The sequence below is a fragment of the Gopherus evgoodei genome, chromosome 1 (assembly GCF_007399415.2).
Source record: "Gopherus evgoodei ecotype Sinaloan lineage chromosome 1, rGopEvg1_v1.p, whole genome shotgun sequence".
In the NCBI taxonomy this organism is placed as follows: domain Eukaryota; kingdom Metazoa; phylum Chordata; order Testudines; family Testudinidae; genus Gopherus; species Gopherus evgoodei.
Window position 1 is genome coordinate 82,658,259 of NC_044322.1, and position 16,064 is coordinate 82,674,322.

Here is a 16,064-nt window from a genome sequence, read left to right on the forward strand (position 1 = left end):
TCTCCTTGTGTTCCCTTGCTTCCATTATCAATTTCCTACCATTTCTAACTTTGATTTATATTCATTACTATCATTCCCCTTTCTTCCATTTTTTATATTATTATTGTAACTAGTTGGGACTCACCAGCTGGTGCCTCCTGCTGGTGACTCTGGGAATTAGCTCTGTCCAGTGGAGCGCCCCCTCCTGGTGATGTCCCATCTGTCGTTCTGCCCTCCATTGCTGTCTCTGGACCCGTGTTGCTCCCTGCTAGGCAGCATCCTCTTCAAGGCCACTGCCCTCCGGCAGTGTCCCTTAGTCCATCTGGACCCCCTTCCGGAGGTCAGTGATCATCAGTTCTACACTCCAGCCACCATGTCCAACCACCCTCTGAGTCCAATCCTTCTTGTCAGGGATCTGATGTAGTCTAATGGCCGCTCCCTACAGCCAATGGCTGGGTGTACTGCAAGGAGTGAAGCGGGGGACCCAGGCCTGCCCTCTTCTCTGGGTCCCAGCCCAGGGACCCTCTGGCAGCAGCTTCACTGTCCTCCTTCTCTCCCCTCATCTGTCTGCTTTCTTGGGCCACTCCCTACAGCCAATGGCTGGGTGCAGAGGCGTAGCGAGCACCCTCCAACCGGAGGGGGCCCCGCAAGGAAGGGGGCCCCTAAAAGTGGCAAAAAAAATGTAAGGTATAACTAGGTAAGTGACATTTATTGACGCTATTGCACAATCCATGTCGGTTTTACTGACAAAACTGTGAAGTCATTATGATACATCATAATGTTATTGGCTACATCAGTTGTCTGTTGGTCAGTTTCGAATTTTAGTTGGACCCATTCAAAGAATGTGTATTTGCGTTCATAATGGCGGTCGGCGGATAAATGTTATTAATTTAGTTGTTGAGTTTTTTATCGTTTCCAACGCAGAAGCGTGCTTTGTGATGTCTAAGAGAATGTATAAGAGCGGAGCTAGTAAACGAAAGGCAGCAAAAGATGCCGAGAAGGAAAGTTGTCAACGTATTTTGCGCTGCAATCCAACGTACAGGTACAGGCACGTGAAACGGACAGCGCTAGCAGCGACGAATCGTATCCAGAAGTATCCAGAAGTGCTTCAAGTGAGGTCAAAGGTGAAGCCAGTTGTTCTACCAAACAAACTGTGACAGATATTCCAGCTGCTGCCGGGAAAGAAGTATCTGAATCTGAACCACTGACAGATGATCCAGGAGATTGGCCATCTATAATATCGGACAGGAAAGTGTGTGACATTGAGGCACGTGGCCCACCACAGCAGAATGAAAGTTACAAATTTCCATTTAACGAGAAAAGACAGAGGTTCATAAGTACTCATTTCTATCGAACCATGGCAAATGGCGAGAAAATAAGACGTTCATGGTTAATGTACTCAGTTCAGAAAGATGCCATTTTTTGTTTTTGTTGTAAATTATTTGGCACTGGTGACATACCGCTACGTCATGGAACATCTGCTTGGAAAGCACTGTCAAAAAGACTTCAGCAGCATGAAACAGGCAAAGGTCATCAAGACTGTATGGTGAAATGGTTTGACCTTTGGTCAGGCATAGTAAACCGTACATCTATTGACCAACTCGAATTGCAGGCTTTTCTGAAAGAAAGAGATTTCTGGAGAAATGTTGTCAAACGCATGGTTGATGTCATTATTTTCTTGTCCAAAAGAAACGTGGCATTTCGAGGAAGTAATGAAAAGCTCGGCGATCCTTCGAATGGTAACTTTTTGGGACTGTTTGAATTGCTTGCAAAGTATGATACTGTCCTCAGCGAACTTTTACAGAGGATTAAGAAGGCAGAGACATATGTTCAGTACCTCGGTCCACAGATCCAAAACGAGCTGATTCAACTTGTTGCCAGTAACATTCAAAAGGCCAACATAGCGCAGCTTAAAAAAGCAAAATACTTATTCAGTTATTTTGGACTGTACTCCCGACGTGTCACATGAAGAACAGATGTCTGTGGTGTTACGCTTTGTTGAATGCAACGGTGAAGATGGTGTCAATATTCGTGAAGCGTTTGTTGGTTTTCTTAATGTTCATGATACAACTGGCGAGGGCTTATTGGAGGCGTTTCTTGAAAAGGCAAACAACTTAGGAATAGACATTGCTGACATGAGAGGCCAAGCTTATGATAACGGTGCAAATATGAGAGGAAAGAATAAAGGAGTTCAAGCCCGTATGCTAGAAATAAATGACAGTGCCTTGTATGTACCATGTGGAGCTCACACTTGGAATCTTGTGATCTCAGACGCGGCAAAGTCATCGAAATATGCTGTTGACTTTTTTGGTCTGATTAACAGAATATACGTTATCTTTTCTTCTTCACCTTCACGTTGGGATATACTTCAAGAACATATGCCAATATCTGTTAAAGGGTTATCGGACACTCGTTGGGAGTCGAGAATTGATGCTGTGAAGCCATTGCATTATCACCTTGAAGAATTGTGCAATGCTTTGTCATCTTTGCGAGAATATGCGCTTGAAAAGAAAGATGGCAATATAGCAACAGAAGCTGATGCGTTTTTAGATCATGTTACTATGTGGCCTTTTGTTCTGACTGTGTACACGTGGTATGATATACTATTTCATGTCAATAAAACCAGCAAATTAATTCAGTCACCAGATGTGTCAATTGACGTACTGCAGGCAGAAGTCGGTGCTACAATGAAGTTTTTGGAAGACTATCGAAATACAGGATATAACTCTGGGGTCACAAATGCACATGAAATAGCAGAGCATATGGGTATTGAGCAGGTGTTTCCAGAAACCAGGGTGCGACGTAAGAAGAGAATGTTTGATTACGAATGTGCTGATGATTCGAGTCGTCTTTCTGCTGAAGAAAAATTCAAATCGCAGTTCTTTCTTGTTCTCACTGATCAGGCCATATCTTCTGTTTTGTCGCAATTTGACCAACTCGTGGAGTGGTATAAGTTGTTTGGATTTCTGTATAACGCTAACAGCCTGAAGCAGTGTCACAGAGAAAATGAACTGGAGAATCACAGCAAAAATTTTGACAGAAAAATGGGAGACATTGATGCCAATGAACTCATAATGGAATTGAATCGTTTTATTTACATCATCGAGAAAGAGAGAGGATTTGTCACGGCAAACAATTTTTTAACGTACATATACAAGAACAGCCTTCAGGAGATATATCCGAATCTTTGCATTTGCATCAGAATTCTTCTGACCACACCAGTTACTGTCGCTGGTGCTGAAAGGAGCTTCAGCAGAATGAAACTGATCAAGAATATCCTGCGCTCAACCATGACAGATGATAGGCTTTCTGCGCTTGCAGTTATCTCAATCGAAAACAAGATTGCCAGATCTCTGGACTATGACTAATTGATTAACCAATTTGCGGAGAACAAGGCTCGAAAGAAGCGCTTTGTGTAAATACAGAATACATGTACTCTGTATGCCTATGTATACATAATATGAACCCTGTATGTTGTATAAAATAAATACCGCATTCCAGTTTCTGCATTGTAAGGGGCCCCGGACATATGCTCGGAGGGGGCCACATTCTTTGTTGCTATGGCCCTGGCTGGGTGTACTGCAAGGAGTGAAGCGGGGGACCCAGGCCTGCCCTCTTCTCTGGGTCCCGGCCCAGGGACCCTCTGGCAGCAGCCTCACTGTCCTCCTTCTCTCCCCTCATCTGTCTGCTTTTTTGGGCCGCTTCCCCTACGGCCCCTTGCACCCGCTAGGCCCTTCCTTTCAGGGCCTGCAGCCTGGCAGGTTACGGGCTCAAGCTCCCTAGCCTCCCCAAGCCTGGCCAGCACTGCGCTGTCCGCGGTGCTAGTCTCCTCCTTTAGAGACTGACCTTCTCCTGTCAAAGGCCTGGGACAGACTGACTGCGCCTCCTCTGGGCAGCCTTTATATACATCTGAGCCTGGCCCTGATTGGCTGTCTCCAAATTGGGCCCTGATTGGCTCCCTGTCTGCGCGGGTGCCCTGGCCTGCCACAGCCCACTCTCACAGGGAGTGGGGCAGTCTGCTCCACTACAATTATTTTTAATGCTGTTGATTTGGACCAATCAGGTGCTGCTGACCCGTATTTCTGCTGAAGATTCAAAATACCTAACTAAAATTAGTTGTCCTCTCTCACCAACAACTTAGGGACTGAGACATTGCCTTTGAGTTCTTGTGACTGGGACTGACATTTTTTCAGTCTCTTTGTGCAACACATATTGTCACAGCAGCTTGTGTAAGACAGGTTAGGCCATCACTTTTGGTACATAGCAGAGGGGCATTGCTGGTGTTCACCAGTAACTGCACACCACACCATAATAACTCTAGCTCAGGAACCAATCCATGCAACAAACCTCGATGCCAACTCTGCCCACATATCTACACCAGCGACACCATCACAGGACCTAACCAGATCAGCCACATCATCACTGGTTCATTCACCTGCACATCCACCAATGTAATATACGCCATCATATGCCAGCAATGCCCCTCTGCTATGTACATCGGCCAAACTGGACAGTCTCTACGGAAAAGGATAAATGGACACATCAGACATTAGGAATGGCAATATACAAAAACCTGTAGGAGAACACTTCAACCTCCCTGGCCACACTATAGCAGACCTTAAGGTGGCCATCCTGCAGCAAAAAAACTTCAGGACCAGACTTCAAAGAGAAACTGCTGAGCTTCAGTTCATTTGCAAATTTGACACCATCAGCTCAGGATTGAACAAAGACTGTGAATGGCTTGCCAATTACAGAACCAGTTTCTCCTCTCTTGGTTTTCACACCTCAACTGCTAGAACAGGGCCTCATCCCCCCTGATTGAACTGACCTCGTTATCTCTAGCTTGCTTGCTAGCACACATATATATACCTGCCCCTGGATATTTCCATTACATGCATCTGAGGAAGTGGGTATTCACCCACGAAAGCTCATGCTCCAAAACGTCTGTTAGTCTATAAGGTGCCACAGGATTCTTTGCTGCTTTTACATAATCAGTATAGTACATCTAAAAGAGATCTTACATTTTACTGGGGAGAGAGGTAGCTGAAGTGTAGCAACTGAATTAAGGTCACACAACAGTATGACAGTGCCAGTGCCAGTAATCAAACCCATATCTCCAAACTCCCAGGCCTAGTGCCCAAGCTGCTGGATCACAATGTATCCCAGTTAATCATAATATGTAAATAATAAAGGAGGTGAGATACCTCTGGGGCCATTTGCCAACGCCTCCACATGTTTAGTGTCAAGAAGTGAAATTAAAATCACTTGTGTTGAAAACAAGAATGCCTTGGTTCAAGTCAGGCTGTAGTTCTGTTCTGTTATAGTGAAAGTTGTTTGTACTTTGAACAGCAGTAAATCACCAACCATTAGTGTCTAATAAGTATATTAAAAGAGACTCTAAAACAGTCAGCTGTCATCACTTTAAAAGTTGCATTCATTCTTAAACCAGACTAGGCCACGGCTCACCTGGGAAACTAATCTGCTGGAGCCACTGTCCAATCTGAAATACATTTCCTTGAATATCAGGGGAAACTCTTGCTCTGCATTTGGCAAATCAGTAACAAAATAAAACTGACACACAGTCCATATTGTAAGGTAGTTTCTGACAGTTCATAAGGACTACTGAACTTCACATGCCAATTTTTTGAAAGCTTAAGGAACAGCTATTCAAAAAGCTGTCAGTCTGTTTCTTGTCACAAGCACGCTCTATTATCCTCTCTCAAAGGAAGAAGAAATTAAGGTGGCATTGAAGATTGATGTTAATCGTGAAATGGATAACTTATGTGGGGAAACGGCATATTATTATTGTCAGTAAATGAAATAATTTCTTTAAATGATCACTGCATAATTTATGTACTGATTACACTAATTTGCTAAGTATTTGAAAGTAATTTGCTAATTTGAAAGTTTTTTTGTTTTTTTGTTTACAGAAACTGATATTGAAGGTACCTTTTTATTGGAAAATATTTAATAATTCCTTTATAAATAACAGGGTTTTAAAAAAGGAACTTTTAAAAACCTTTAATAGAATCAGCAATTTCAAATGATAAAGATATTTTCTTACTGACAGAGTTAAGCTATGTTTTTTTTCCTAACCAGGTTCCACTGAACTGTCTTTCTTAATAGTCAAATAAATGATTCTTTCACAGCTTGGAGGATGGTTTAAATACTATTTCTATTAAAAATACAGGCTACTATTTTATTGTGTTCTTTAATGGTCTTCATATTTTATTAAATTGGGTTTCTGTTTTGGATTTCTGCAATAGGTTTAAAATCTTACAGTACCTAATGAATCAATTATATTGCAGAAAGAATGAAACATTATAAAAGTAAAGCACATCTAACAGCCACATACTATAATATGCCTTAACGCTCAGCAAAATTATATGGTAAGGCAAGGTTTATTGTGGATTTCAGGTTATTTTTGTGATTATCTGAGAAGATTTATTTTTTCAAATATGTATATTCTTCTGTGTCAAGTTACTGCAGTGCAATATCACACAAAGCCCCTCTGTAAGACTCCCAGCAGCTGTAATGCATAAGAGAAAACAGACTGTTTCTTGAAAATAAATTTTATTTAAAGTTATTGTTTGGAGAGAAAAATGTGACACAAATGGATTCTAGTTGAATATATTTTTAAAAAAATACTACTAACAATCTATATTATACTACTGACTTAATTCTTTTAACTAATGCAAAAAATAACAGCTAATTTGTAATTTTTACAAAAGACGAGTATATACAATAGGGTTCATTAACAACTCAGGTTCTTAATCCACTAAGTTTTAAACATTCTCAAAGTAAAAATATAGCATTTTGTAAGACCTATTTTAGCTGATGTTTTGAAACAATGAATCTATATCTTGACAAAGAAATTTTGTGAGGCTTCAGTACATACAGTAAACGTTATGCTGGGATCCATCAAATAGGTTTTTGACAACACAGCATAATTAAATGAAAACAGGAAAAAAAGGTGATGGTGCCCCGGAAAGGGAATATGTTTTGAAATAAAATAAAATAAAATAAAATAAAAGTGAGATAGTCAGGAACAAATGGCAAATAGGATAAACACTCATGTTCTTGTATACAAGACTGGCAGGTGGGCTGCTTTAGAACATCTTTATGAATCACCAGTGTGTTAGTACTACTGCTAAAGGCAGATGGATGAAAATGCCAAGCAGATGTACAGAAGGTCAACAGCAAAGGTGCTAGGAAAGAGAGAGAACGAAATGTTCTTGCTAACATTTTTATAGTAATCCGTTTTTGTGATAAAACTACAAAAAATTGGTTTCTTCAGTTAAATAGGAACAAAAGCCTGAGTAAAATGCTGTTACTCTGTTGCGAGGCATAAAGATAATCTTATTACATATTGCCTGTTCCACTTTCGTTGTGTCTCAGTTTTTGTCTGCTTCATGGAGTAACTGGGAAAGAATGGGATTAGAAAAGGGCAAGCATGGAATTCAAATTTAGACAGTTATTGTACTGGTGTGATTTGATACTGTGTGCATAACTTTTGCATAATTAATAGAGTTAGACTTTAAAGACTTCAGTTAGTGTATATTTAAAACAACATTCCTTACAGTGCTTTTATGTAGAGCAATTTCACTACTTGCTATAACATCCTGTTTTACTTCTCAACTCTATATTTCAGTGATTTATCTCTTCCCCCACATATTTACCTGTAGCCAATGAAAATTTAAAGGCTATCACAATTTGGATAATACATTTAGACATATTGATCTATATTTAGGCACCTAAATAAAAGTTGCCTGATTTTCAAAGTTACTGAGCACCTGCATCTAAGAATCAAATACATAATTTACATGTGCAATTGCTGCAGTTATGCATGTACAATTATGAACATTTAGTCAAAGCTTTCCATTTAATAATTTTATTAATGATACAAGATGACTTTTTTATCTCCAGACCAGAACTGTCCCAGAGAATGCTTTAGGACAGATCCTAGGGTGCCCAGAAGCTCTATAACAGTATGGCGCAACAGAGTAGTCAAACTCCCAGCAGATCAGAGTTTGAGCTTTCCCCCACCTAAGAGACTCCCTGGTGAATCCTACACCACCTCCACCTAGCACAAGGTAGCAGACATGGGTAGAGTGTCTTGGTGTTCCAATAATCTCTGGTTTCCAGAATGTCTCTCTTGGGGGCTGTTTGCAGCTAGCATTAAGAAGAGCAGTCTTAATGCTGACTGCTTTACTTTATATCTAGGACTGGCCTTGTGCAGCCTCAGTGCCAGGATGTCAAATTACATTGTCTCCCCAACCCAAGTCAGATGTAACCTAGATTCTGGGCTTTAGATGTAAAACCATGGTGGCTTAAACCTTGTGTACAAGTTTAAGACTTTTTTTTTCTTCAGCAACAAGGGGACACCTTTGGTATGATGATTAGGCTTTGACTTGTCCAGTGCAAGTGGTGGTCATAAAAGACTGACATAGTTATTTTCACACTATATGAAAAAGCTCACATCTTGAGCTTTGGTGTGACTGTTGGGTTGGATGTAGTCAGTACATATGATTGAGAGGGCTGATTTGTTGCAAACTTCTCAATGAATTTCCCTTCCCTAATCTCCTTTATAAATGAAAGTACTTGTGAAACACTTATAGCGCAACAGGGGGTGTTGCGTGATGAAAAAGCATTTTTTTTTAGTGCATAAAGTAGTCCAATCAAAACTATTTAATGGGCAGACTAGTGTTTAGCCCAAAGTGATGTTTTGTTCAAACAGTAGGGCTGTACGGATTGTTATATTTGGGGTCAGAAAGGAATTTTGTCCATTGCAAACTGGCATTCCCTTTAGACAGGGATGGAGTAGGAGGTTGGGTCACCTGCTCCTGGAGTGTTGAGCCATAGCCACTAATCTGAAATGGGGAAATCTTCTCACTTCAGTTTTATGATGTTGACCTTCATTAATAGAACTGGTTGGTGGTGGACTGAAATCAAACTTCTATGTCATATTTATGTAAAAAAATGAAATGGAGGAAATTCAACACTTTTTTTAATTATTGACACCCATCAAAATTGACAGGAGTCACTTGTGGTCAGATTAAGTTAATGAACGTCCCTTATCCCCAGGCAAAGGAATAATAGTGTGGATAAAAGTTTTGTTCAAACTGAAAATTGCCCTTTCCAGCTCTAATGTAGATATACACATAATCTACTGCATTGGTGTTGCAGTTTGTTAATATGCTTTCCTGGAACACTGGACATTCTCCAGCTTCAGGTTCAAGAAGCAGCCTTGTACAATGCTCATGTTTCTATATGGTGCTTAAAATAAAATAATATTATAAATCACATAATAAGGTTTTAGCCCATCAGATAATTCAGTTGTTAACTGCTTGAATGATTAATTCTAACCCCAATAATTTGGCAGCTACAAAGTTTTATGTTGGTGAGTTAATTGCTGGATTCTTCCATTTTACTGTTGGACAGAGGAAGGAGGTGAATATTCCTTAATAATTTTAATTTCAATAAAATCACTTTATTTTATTAGTCATTATGGTGCTTCAAAATAAATTTACACCATGCCCTGGAGGTATTTTGCGGGCGGTTCACACAAGGTAGACCCTCTCAGCAAATTTACATGACACCTTATATTACAAAAGAATGCCCCCACAGGGCATCATATAAATTTATAAAAGTGGTTCTTAATACCAAAGATGTTGTAAATCTGAGCATTTTCTTAAGCATACAAGAGTCAATTTCCTTTGTAAATCATCACAGTTCTACTAATCAAGTATATGCTGTCAGTAACCAGCTGCTGTTAATAAAAAGTGACATTCCTATAAAATAATTACTTTGCAGCAATGTCACCTCAGGCTTTGGTCTCATCAGATTTTGCAAGCTACATGGAGAGAGGATTGAATCAGTATCTGGGTGGGAGACCACCAAATCTAGTGTGCTACTAATTAAGTGGATGACATTATTTCTAATAGCTTAATGAATCTTTATTTTATCTGAGCAGATCTCCCCACCTGTGATGGGATGGACTAGGCCAATAGCCCCCCTTTTGGAGGCCTCAGGGTCCTGCCACACCCCATCCCAGAGATGAGCAGAAGAGAAGTCCTCCAAGGACCCTAGAGTGGCTGCAGGGGAAGCAGCCAATCAGAGGAGCTGCAGGATCAGCCAATCAGGGGCCAGGAGGAGCAGAGAGAGTCAATCAGTTGTTGCCTGGGGCTGGAAGAGGGAGAACAGTGTTCCTGGCTGCTCAAACAGCAGCAGAACCATGGACAGCTCAGTGATGGCTGGGACTAGGGGAGCTAAGAAGGTGCTCCTGGCTGGCTGTTGGGCCTGAGTAAGGACTGAGACCCGGGAGAGCTGCAGGAAGACAGGGTTTCCAGGGAGGAAGCCTTGAGAGTACAACTCTATACCAGAGTCAGGAGAAGGTAAAGACTGTATACCCTGGAAGAGGGTTGTTCTGTTCCACCTGCCAGCAGTGTGTGAGACTCGTCCATGGGGCTGAATCACTGAAGACCCATAGAAGAAACCACTGACCAAGGGAGATGTTTGTGAAAGGAGGGTGCCACCCTATTGTACAAAATGAGTGATTGCAGGCATGCACTTGACCAAGGCCGCACTTGTGACAGATAGTTGTCACCTCAGTACATCATCTCTAGGGAATTTAAAAAAAAAATCCTGGAATTTCCATTCATGCTGATGCACTTAACAGTTTCACATCTTAATAATGTCTTATAAGGGAAATCATTTGTTTTTATTATTTTCTTCCTTCCTTATCTCCCAGCCACTACCTAGGGACATTTACTGAGGGAGAAAAAATGAATGTGTGATTAATTCTCTGGAACAAATAGGATTCAGGAGTTGTAGATTCACTTCCTAACTCTGCTACAGACAGAAAATTTGTTTTCCTTAACCTCTGAGGATAGGATGAGAAGCAACGGGCTTAAATTGCAGTAAGGGTTGTTTACTTTGGGCATTAGGGAAAAAAATGCCTAGCTGTCTGGGTGGTCAAGCCCTGAAAGAAGTTGCCTAGGGAAGTTGTGGAATCTCCATCATTGGAGATTTTTAAAAGCAAGTTAGAGAAACACCTGTCAGGGATGGTCTAGATAATATTAGTCCTGCCATGAATGCAGGGGACTGGACTAGATGTTCTCTTAAAGTCCTTTCCAGTCCTATGATTCTATGATCTTGTGTAAGCTTGCATAAGCCACTCTCACCTCTTGCCTCAGTTTCCCCCTCTTACAAGCTCTTTCACTATAGACTACTGAGTTTTTAACTTTGATTTAATTGACTTCTTTAACAAATATGTCCAGCATCCTCCCAGTAAGCTTCTTGTGCCCTTCTTCACTGCTACAATGTTACTAACACTGCATATCCACCCATTGTTTCTGACTGTCTATGAATACTCCATGTTCCCTAGGCCACAGAAATGATCATAACACAATACTCTTGTTCACTACTCACCAGCAGGGACTGTTTCTTCCTCACAAATCATCCATATCCATCTGTTTGCATTCCCAGAAAAGGATATGTAATGCACTCACATGTCCACTATAATTAGATTCCAACCCCTAAAGTAGTTCCAAATACTATAATTTTACTCTACTCAATATTCATTATCGAGTGGATATTATACACACCTGTGAGTCTCAGCCTTCTGCATTGTAACGGGGTGACAGACTCTAAGATCCTATGTACGAATGCAAATCTTTTCTTTTAAGTTATTCTAGGGCCTGATGCTATAACCCTCCAATAATATTCAAGGTAATAACTAAGTCATGTTGACAGATGAGTCCAGTTGCTATAACCAGGATATAAGAAGGATGAAAAGTACTCTTTGGACCAGAAGATATTAGGGAGTTAGGAAAGATGAGATCCTAAAGGGCAGTCCCAGGAACAGTCAAGCTTAGGGGGAAAAACTAATGTTGTATTATTGTCTAAGACATACCAGTGAAGCTTAATCCTAAAAAAAGAAGTAGAAGAGTGAGTTTGGACATGATCTTATAATCTGTACGTCCTCTTGAGGAGAGGGTGAACATGCAGGTCATTCACGTGTTGCATCTCTTGAAATAATATTCATGAAAAAAAGCAAAATTAAATAAACCCAGAGAGAGACATATTTTCTTCTTACCTTTGAAGCTACAGTGAACTCTGTAACACTGTAAATATGCCCATAGCACAACATATACTATTTTTTTGGGGGGTGTAATCTAATGATTTTGGGGTTTTGTCCTGCAGGGTGAGCTCCTAATATCTGTTTGTTTTCTTTTGTTTGGGCTCCGGTATAATTAAACATTTCAGAATGAATGCCTCAGTGAATGGCTCTGATTCTGATGGGAACACTCTGATCTCAGATTCACAAACACATCTGCTATTGACTTCAGTGGGAATTGTGTGTGTATCTAAGGGGGATATTAGGCTCAATATTAGTTAGAAGTTCTAGGAACCCAGAAGTTTCATGGACTATCTATAATGTTGAGTTTATTTAATTTAATATGAAATCTTAGCAAAAATAAATTGTTCATCAGGATTTATTCCGCAGACTATAATTTATTGAAAGTAGGCTAAAGTTGATATGAAAGATAATTGACAATGGGACATATTCCTAAAAATATTTAGAGGGGCATGGCACTCAGTACCTGAAAGCAGCACCCTGGAATCTCCATATTCATCACTATCATATAATTATGATGCGTTTTGTACAAAGTGTGCATTGTGGGCTATCATTGTAGAAGTCTTGATCTGTTGAATATTAATATCCTGTTGGAATGTATGTGTTATCATTGTATGTGAAGTTTTGTTATGTGTGTGTTAGTGAAATATATTATGAGGTTGGGAACACCCACAACCAGCCTTTTAGGTGAAACAATGGAATAGCCAGACAGCAGTTAATGGCTCATCCACACCCATCAAGGAAAGAATCCACTATCCCAGGAACTGTGTTCAGGAGGCGGGGAGGGAGAAGGAAGGCTGCACACCATGTCCTCACTCCTCCCCCCCAGCCTCCTGAACGCTGCAGACCATCTGATTGCAGTGGGCAGGAGGCAGGGGGAGCAGGGGGAAGGTGCTGATCCACGGGATCCGCTGACGGGCAGGAGGCACTGGAATAGCTTAGGGGAGCTGACAGAAGGGCTGCCAGCCTGTTTAATACCTGTATTAAATTGCTTGTTTAAAATTGTTTAAAATGCATATAACGTTTTTTGTCTGAAAAAAAAATCCCTGGAACTTAATCCCTGCCCCCCATTTACATTAATTCTTATGGGGAAATTGGATTATCTTAAAATTGTTTCGCTTAAAGTCACATTTTTCAGGAACATAACTACAACGTTAAGTGAGGAGTTACTGTATTAATGTATGATTTGACCATATTCTGCTAGCCACCATTTTTGAATAGCAGAAAGGAATTGCCTAATGGGTAGAGATACATCAGCCAGAATCCATGTCTGGGTTGATTTCAAGGCAGTAACAGATCTTTTAGGGTCACCACTTTATTGTAGGTTTAGCATTTTAAAATAATTTAAAAAATGCAATTATTGTTTTTCTGTTGCATTGTAACTTGATATTCCTGTTCAAATGTTCTGGGTAAATCAATTCTGTTTTGTGTGTGAATGAGGAATGTGTTTGTTAGAAGATAAGTGTGAAGGCCATCACTGAACCAGATGTTCTAGAGGGGAACCGAGGACGACACAAGGGTGTCAGAAGATTACAATATGCTCCTATTGAAATGTCAGAAGAGGGCAGATTGATGACTCGAAAGATGAGACAGGCACCTATCAATGGGGACAATGGAGCTGTGATCAAAACCAGCATGGGGTAACTCCCTGAGAGACTTGATGAAAGAACAAGATAAAGGATGAGAAGGACAATTTAAGAAAACAAGCACTCGTCAAACAACAATTGATTACAGCATGACGGTGCAAAACTCTTTGGTCCCAGTGAAGGAAAATTATATAAACAGGGTGCCTTGCAATGAAACTTTGGGTTTGACCTGCCAAGACTTCTTCGGAGCATTATGTTGTGACGAGTAGAACCTGGTTCCTCCCTACCCGTGATCAACCTAGTTGACCACTAGATTGATCTGGACTCTGGACTAGTATCTATAACATTGACTGGCAGGACAGAGAGTGTGTGTGTGTGTGTGTGTGTGTGTGTGTGTGTGTGTGTGTGTGTGTGTGTGTGTGTGTGTGTGTGTGTGTGTGTGTGTGTGTGTGTGTGTGTGTGTGTGTGTGTGTGTGATTGAATGCATATGCTAATTGTTGTTTTTCCAATAAATGCAGCGTATTGCCTTTTCCCCTGAAAAAGATCCTATGTGCTTCTTATAAGCATAACAGGGAGACACTTTCCCATTGACTCCCCCTACTCTTCTTGATCAGACGGAGTACAGGAGTCGATGGGAGATCGATCTGTGGTCGATTTAGCAGGTCTTCATTAGACCTACTAAGTCAACTGCTGATGCATTGATCACCGCTCATTTATTCCCCCAGTAAGTGTGGACAAGCCTTATAAAATGAAGCGGGGAGGGTCGGGGGGAGAGGCTCATAAAAGCTGTCTGGGAGCTGCCTAAGCTAGTCAATGGGAGATGTTGATGAGAGCTGTATATCCTAAACCCTACCCCTCTCTTGCAGTTAGGCATGTAAGTCCAGGCTACAGGGAGGCACCTATGTGTGCTAGTGATTTACAGTCAGGAACCTTCTTTGGAGTTAGGCACTGACACCATTTTAGCAAGAAGCACAGATGCAGAGGGAGGAGGTGAGGATGATTACAATGAGGAGGACCTCCCTCAACTTTTAGTCCATTGCTTAGTCATTGGAACAGGGGGATGGGATTCTGGGTGTCCCACATCCTGGGAGAGTGCTGTGACTTTGTAACTGGGTGTTTATTCTCATGCTTCTACTTTCACTTGCCCTCTCTGGCCCTAGTGACTCTTTAATTATATATGCAGAGTGCAACAGCTTCAGCAGGAGAGATTGAGGGAGCCCCTTCCCACATCAGAATGTCCCAGAGCCCAGGGCCTAGGATACTCACCTGAGCAGTAGCATGCCTGTTCAAATCCTTTCCTTCTGAGGTGGAGGACTTGACCACTGGGCTAAAAATAAAGAGGAAGGTGATCCTACTGTTGCTTTTTTGTGTGAACTTACCTGAGGGACCTGATGTATAAGTTTGCTACCAGATCAGGCCCCACATGCAATGTAGGCAGCTGAACACCTATCTTCCCTTCCTTGTGACTCACTCTGAAGCAGGAGATAGATATATGGACACCTAGAGTGAGGGAGCACTGTGCATGCCCAGAGGCAGAAACATAGGTGCCTGGGGAATTTTTACAGCAAAACAATATAGGCGCTGAGTGACTTTAGATACTTACAGGGTTCCGCAGTAGTTTTGTGCATCTTATTGGTCCCCAAAGTGGGATGTAGGTGACTGACTTCTTTTGTGTGCTCAGGGCTAAATGCTTAATGCTCATGGAAATCAATGGGTGTGTCAAGGTTTTTTCCCCACTTTGAACTTTAGAGTACAAGAAGTGGGGACCTGCATGAACACTTCTAAGTTTAATTACTAGCTTAGGTTTGGTACGCTGCCACCAGCCAGAATTTAGTTTCTGGCACTGTCATAAACAGATAGCTAAGGGTTAATGTTCTTTTATCTGTAAAGGGTTAACACAGGGAACCAAACACCTGACCAGAGGACCAATCAGGAAACAAGACTTTTTCAAATCTGGGTGGAGGGAAGTTTTGGGTTTGAGTTCTTTGTTCTTTGTCTTGGTTCGGTGACCCTCTCGGCTCTGAGAGTGATCTTTCTATCTCCAGGCTTTCTAATCTTCTGTTTCCAAGTTGTAAGTACAAAGATAGTAAGACAATAGGTTTATATTGTTTTTTTGTATTTACATGTGTGTAGTTGCTGGAATGTGTTAAATTATATTCTTTTTGGATAAGGCTGTTTATTCATTTTTTCTTTTAAGCAATTGACCCTGTATATTGTCACCTTGATACAGAGACCATTGTATGTCTTTCTTTTTCTTTCTTTTTATATAAAGCTTTCTTTTTAAGATCTGTTGGATTTTTTTTTTAGTGGAGGCTCAAGGGGATTGAGTCTGCAGCTCACTAGGGAATTGGTGTGAGGAA